This window comes from Octopus bimaculoides, chromosome 5 (genome assembly GCF_001194135.2).
Source record: "Octopus bimaculoides isolate UCB-OBI-ISO-001 chromosome 5, ASM119413v2, whole genome shotgun sequence".
Taxonomy (NCBI): domain Eukaryota; kingdom Metazoa; phylum Mollusca; class Cephalopoda; order Octopoda; family Octopodidae; genus Octopus; species Octopus bimaculoides.
In genome coordinates, this window is record NC_068985.1 from 43,097,674 (window position 1) to 43,104,042 (window position 6,369).

Genomic DNA, 6,369 nt, shown 5'->3' on the forward strand with positions numbered 1-6,369 from the left:
GATCTATTAAGGGAGAGAGGCTATGAACGCTATACTAAAAGTTTAAATTACAGGAAGGGAAATGGATCGGAGTTAAATCCAGAAATCTAAACTTCAAAAAAGGACGTTAAACGATGATGATATATATATATAGTGATATATATTGAAACGCGGAGTAGATGAAACACGGGACAACTTACGAAGGGAATGTTCTTTATGTTGCCTGTCTCATTTCTCTGTTTCTTTCATTGTTCGAAAAAAGTTCATTTTCTATGTCGTTGTTTTTTATGATCTCGTTTCTCATTTTGCTTAGGTTTTTTTGATTGCCTGTATATATACATGTATATGCAGGTATGTACATATATGTACGTATATATGCATTTATTCATATATTATTTATATATAAATATATATATATATATATGTGTGTGTGTGTATTATCCTTTTCTTTGTTTCAGTTATTTGACTCCGGCCATGCTGGAGCAGCACCTTTAGTTGAGTAAATCGCCCCCAGGACTTATTCATTGTAGGCCTAGTACTTATTCTATTGGCCTTTCTTGCCAAACCGCTAAGAGACGCAGTTGTAAACACACCAGCATCGGTTGTCTAGCAATGTTGGGGCGACATACGCAAACACACACACATATATATACACAATGGGCTTTTTTCAGTTTCCATCTACCAAATCTACTCACAAGGCTTTGGTTGGCCTGAGGCTATAATAGAAGACACTTGCCCAAGGTGTCACACAGTGGGACTGAACCCAGAACTATGTGGTTGGTAAGCAAGCTACTTACCACACAGCCCCTCCTGCGCCTATATATATATATATATATATATATATATATATATATATATACCACGATTTTCGTCCAACCCATGCTAGCATGGAAGGCAGACGTTAAATGATGATGATATACACATCTATACATGTATATATACATATACACATATATACATGTATATATACATATATATACATATACACATGTATATATACATATATATACATATACACATATATATGCATATACACATATATACATATACAGACATATATACATATACGTATATATATGTATATCTATGTATACATGCATATGTGTGTGTGTATATCATTATCATTTAACACCCACTTTTCCATGCTTGCATGGGTTTGACCCATGAAAGTGGAGCTGAAACTGTATGTATTGTGATGCTAGCTTACCACTTGCCCCAAAGTGCTAACAACAACAAATAGTAATTTCTAACATAGATGCAAGAATGATTGGGTGATGAAGTTTGCTTGCTAATCACATGGTTTGGTTTCAGTCCCATTGCATGGCACTTTAGGCAGTGTATAATGGAAACAGAAAAAAGCATATGATATACGTGTGTGGGAGGAGTTGTAGTGCTGCTCCTCGTCTTGTTATCATCTGATAGTTTAAGTGAGTGTCACCATGTTGTAGAATGTTAAGATGGACTCAATGAACTTTTATAAAGATTAAGGCATCTCATGAAACAGTAGAGAGTGTTTGGGGGCCTTGCATAGTAGTAGTCAATGTGCGTCGTGTGAATACATTTCTTTACATCCACTTTGTTAAATCATATATCCAAATGCAAACATATAAAACACCATCATGCAAACAAAAATATATCTACAATTTTAAAACTTATATGATAATCACCAGTGTAACTTTACAGAATTTACATGGCAGAAGATTAAAATATAATTATATAAAAAGATATGAAATATTTTGCCATTTTCAAGGAAATGTTCATTTCATTATCATGATTTTAACAGACACTTTTTCCACACTTGCAGGAGTCAGACAAAATTCAATGAGGCAGATTTTATTTGGATGGATGCTCTTTTCGTGGCCAATTCTCACTTGTTTTCAAGCAAGGTAATATATTTCCCTTAATTGTTTCAACATGAACAGCACAACGGTAAGACATACTTTGACAGAGAATTACAAACAATGACACCACTTGATTGAAAATGACGTTTGTTTACAATTAGAGCTCAAAAACATATGAAAACAACACACATACATCAAAATCATCATCGTTTTAATGTCCACTTCTCCATGCTTTCATGGGTCAGATAGAGTTTATTAAGGCAGATTTTCTATGGCCAGATGCTCTTCTTCTTGCCAACTTTTGTTTCCAAGCAAGGTAATATTTCTTCGTGACCAGAGACATACTGGAAATGAATGACATTCATTTACAAAAATCACACTACATCACAACAAATAAACAAAAATACTTTCTCTGTCACACACAAACACACATATATATATATATATATATATATATATATACATACAATGGGGTTTCTTTTGGGTTTCTACCTACCAAATCCACTCACAAAGCTTCAGTAGATGGAGACTGAAACAAAATTTGTATATAGTTGCCCTGGGGCTAAGTTGTCAGGCAGTAGGACTTAATCTGAAACCATATGGCTGGCAAACAAACTTCTTAACCACACAACCATGATGCCTGTGCCTATTTATCTATTTTTACATAAATGATCATCAATTTGTCTAAACAATATCTGTATGAAAATACATTTACATAGAGACAGACTGAAAAAACACCCCAGGCCAGCAATTATTATCATTAATAATGCACAATATTGCTTTGAATATTTCATGATATTATTATCAATTTATCTATTCTAAGAAAATATTTGTCTAAATAATATTTGCACAAAAATGTGTTTATCTAGCAACTAAGTACACTCTATAAGGTGGTTGGAAGGTAGTGAAGATTCTTTAGTCTTGCAAAGTAGTACTTGTACCACAATAAAAACACCTAATATGCTCAGTAAAGTGGTCAGTGTGAGGATAGGCATCCAGCCATAGAAATCATGCCAAAATTGGACATACAAATGAGACCTGGTCTGTAGCCTGTTTGAGAAAGTGGTAACTTTTAACAAGAACTGATCTGGACTGTGATGACTGATCCAGAATGGAAAGTGGATGTAAAATAAAGGTGGAAATTTCAGCAAAGATGCTAGGGAAGTAATGCAAGGTGAAGCCATTGGAGGCAATAAATATAAGTACTATAAAAAAAAAACTTAACCAGGTTCTAAAAAATTAAGCTTATTTCATAATAGTGCAAGATCAGTGACTTCATCAAAAGAACTATCTAAAAAGCATCAAGATTTGACCAACTGGTACATTAGAAACTCTAGCTCAAGCAGAATCTGAAAATGACAGCATTACAATGTTTGTGGATGTTGAAGAAAGATAAAGGCAAGACACCTAAGATTTGGGTTTGGAATCTTAGAAACAGGATATGTCTGCTGTTTTTGACATTTCTTATTGAATAGGAGATAATATCGACAATAGTACGCGCGTGCGTATGTGTGTGAATATGTGCATGTGTGTACACAGTAGTTTGAGTAAACAAGAACATTCGGAATGGCAATTTTTAATACTGACAATTAACCCAACAAACATAAGCATGTAAATAACCACATATATACTAGAACTACATGTAAATATAATCATGTGTCTGAAACCCATGTAAAATAACCATGTGTACGTCAAAACCACATGTTAATAACCATGTCTGCCATCAGAACATGTAAATAACCATATGTACACCACAAGAGCTACATGTATGTAACCACATATGTATATGATGCTTGTGCTACCACTTATAAACAAAACTGGTCAGAAGAGAAAGCAATACCATAACTTGACAGTAATTTTGTACACAAACAAAAGCAATACAATTACGGGATGTGTCGATTTAAACAATCTCACTAGTAGATTCACTGGTATTTCATCAACCCAGGATGAGTGAAAAGTAAAGTCGACTCTCACAGGATTTGAACCACCGCTTTCTTCAGAAATAACGGCGGAGTAAAAATAAATACACACAAAAGCGAGTCTGCGACACAGGTTCGATTCTAAGTTGAAATAATTTTACACTTGCGCAGCTAATGTGTCTGAGGAAAGAATGAACGTCACACGTACCTCATTCACATCCCTTCCCTGTGCCTGTCAAAGAAACCTTGGTGAGGAGAATTTGCGACATGAATTTCTGAAAGAAATAGTGTATAATCGATTGGATCTATTCTAGTATTTCCTTTATATCTATTTTATGTACTTACCCCTAGCAGAAGAATTAGAAAGCAAAGTCAAACTCAGCGAAATCTGAACCCAGAAAAATGAATCAAACTGGAGCCAAAAAAAATGAAGCTTGTATGTACATGGTCGTTTGATCCGCTAAAACTATCAGTCAAATCTTTCTCAAATCACACCTTACTATTTAAAAAAAACAAAAAAACGTGAGATATTGTCGTCCTAAAATAGCTTTAAAAGACGAGATTGTCACAGCTGGGTTGTCTCTGTTCATTCATGACTGACCTGGAGCTAAACAACAATAGTAAACTAAATACAGCAGAGCTCCACTGCGCTTTCGTTTTCGTTAATTCAACCAAAAATTAATTATTAAGTTCGTATATAAATATGCATGAATTTTAATGAAGAAATACTTTAGGTTGTGATGTTCATGCCTTTTCAAGCAACAGAAAAACAACAACAATAAAGAATTTGGTAATAACACGAATTTAAATATTATTCGAATGAGTAGCATGTCCAGTGACGGCTGAGGAGTGGAATTTTAGCTTCTAATTTAAGAAACTGACCATCAAGACTATAGAAGTTAATAAATGTTCTGGACTCGATAGGATAAAAAAAATTTTAATCACACGAATAAAAATAAAATAATTTAGAAAAATAATTTGATAAAAGAAGATTAGGAGATTAAAAAAAAAACATTGATAAAATCTTATATATAACTATTTCGTTTGTGAGGCGAGGGAAGATGAAGATTTTATCAGATAATAATGATGTTTGCATCCCAGAGGGGAAAGTGTCTACATTAAACATATAACATTACTGTGAAGAGATTTTCGAGTCAAAGAGCACCACAATGTAACCATTATTGACAATATTCATCCTGTTTTCAGACCTTACTTTATAATATTACCATTAGTCATTCCTACTCTATTTCTCTCTCGCTCTCACCCTCTCTAATTTCTCCTCTCTCCCTGCTGTGTGCTGGCTGTCTTTCGTTTTGGAAAACCGGCATTCCAGCAATGCGGGTCATTTCAGGACAGAGAGAGAAAGGGAGAGAAAGAAAGAGAGAAGGGAGAAGATAGCGATAGGTAGGAAGAAAAGGTCGAGAGAGATTTATAAATTGATGATTACTTGATTTCGATGTGTTATTGCAGAGGAAAGTGGAAAATAATAAACAGCGAAGATCCTGCTAGCAATCGAAGCTGACGGGAGAGAAAAAAAATAATGAGAAAAATCTACAGCACATGCTTGTTTGTTTGTTTGTTTGTCGAGGATGAATGATTTCATTTCGGCTGGGGAGCTAGGGAAGGAAGAGTCGAATTGGCTATGCTGAATATATAAACTCAATACATATAATTATGTATATGTATATGATTGTGTATATATGTGTGCATACATACACAAAAACCAGTAATAATCAGGAAAGCGCGCGTACAGACATTTATATACACATACACACGCTTCTAGTGCTACGAAGATTAGAGATGAATCACTCGACGGACACACGCACACAGTGGGGGCGGAGGGGGAGCAATTAACTACAAGGTGGCCAGTAAGTGGGGGATCTGTTTTAGAATTAGAACGCACACTAAATGGATTACCCATTTTATAACCACTAACATAACAGTGAGACCATACATTGCCCACTCTCTTACTAAGGCTTACCTTATAGACAATAACAACAACAATAATAATAATGATAATAAAGGAGGTAACGGTTGGATGAGATCGAGAAGGAAAAAGAAAAGCTGTCAAAACTAACAATGTTTATCTGTGTTCAAAGTTTACTTAATTCTACCACATGGTGGCTGCATCTTACCTCAATTGATGAATTCTTTAGGGAATAAGGCAGGCCGAGATCTGGTACTGCGAGTGGACATCCAACTACCATTCACGGTGACCACCGAAAAAGTGTACCTGTTAATGCCATTCGATTATCCGACCGCAATCCCTCGGCAATTTCCGTAGCCGCCGGCAGCAGCCACGGCCGCGGCTCCGGTATGGGGTGCAACGGGATGGAGGGGAGGAAATTGATAGGCGGGAGAAAGAGGAGCATAACGAAAGAGTGAGGAGTAGGAGGAGAAGGGAAACGAAAGAGAGGGAAAGCGCGAGGAAGAAAGGAGAAAAAGAGAGAATGCGGTTCCTATGAAAGAAACAACCTGCCGCCACCGACCACCTCACTCTTAATGAATGAATCGTTTTTAGCTTCGCACTTTTGCGCTTCTTCTATATTGCCGGACAGTAGCAGGCAGCTAAGAAAAGGAATATATATATAAACAGAAACTTTCAGCAATCATTATAAACCACTTATATT

General features: G+C 35.6%; 1 protein-coding gene across 1 annotated transcript in view; it reads right to left on the reverse strand.

Annotated features, from left to right (window-relative positions):
* LOC128247920 (zinc finger protein 26-like) overlaps window positions 1-6,039 on the reverse strand; it is a 25,662-nt gene extending 19,623 nt beyond the window's left edge. The window contains exon 1 of the mRNA XM_052968364.1: window positions 5,875-6,039. The gene's annotated coding sequence lies outside the window, so the exon portion shown is untranslated. The remainder of the gene's footprint in view (window positions 1-5,874) is intronic.
* Between the last annotated feature and the right edge of the window lie 330 nt (window positions 6,040-6,369).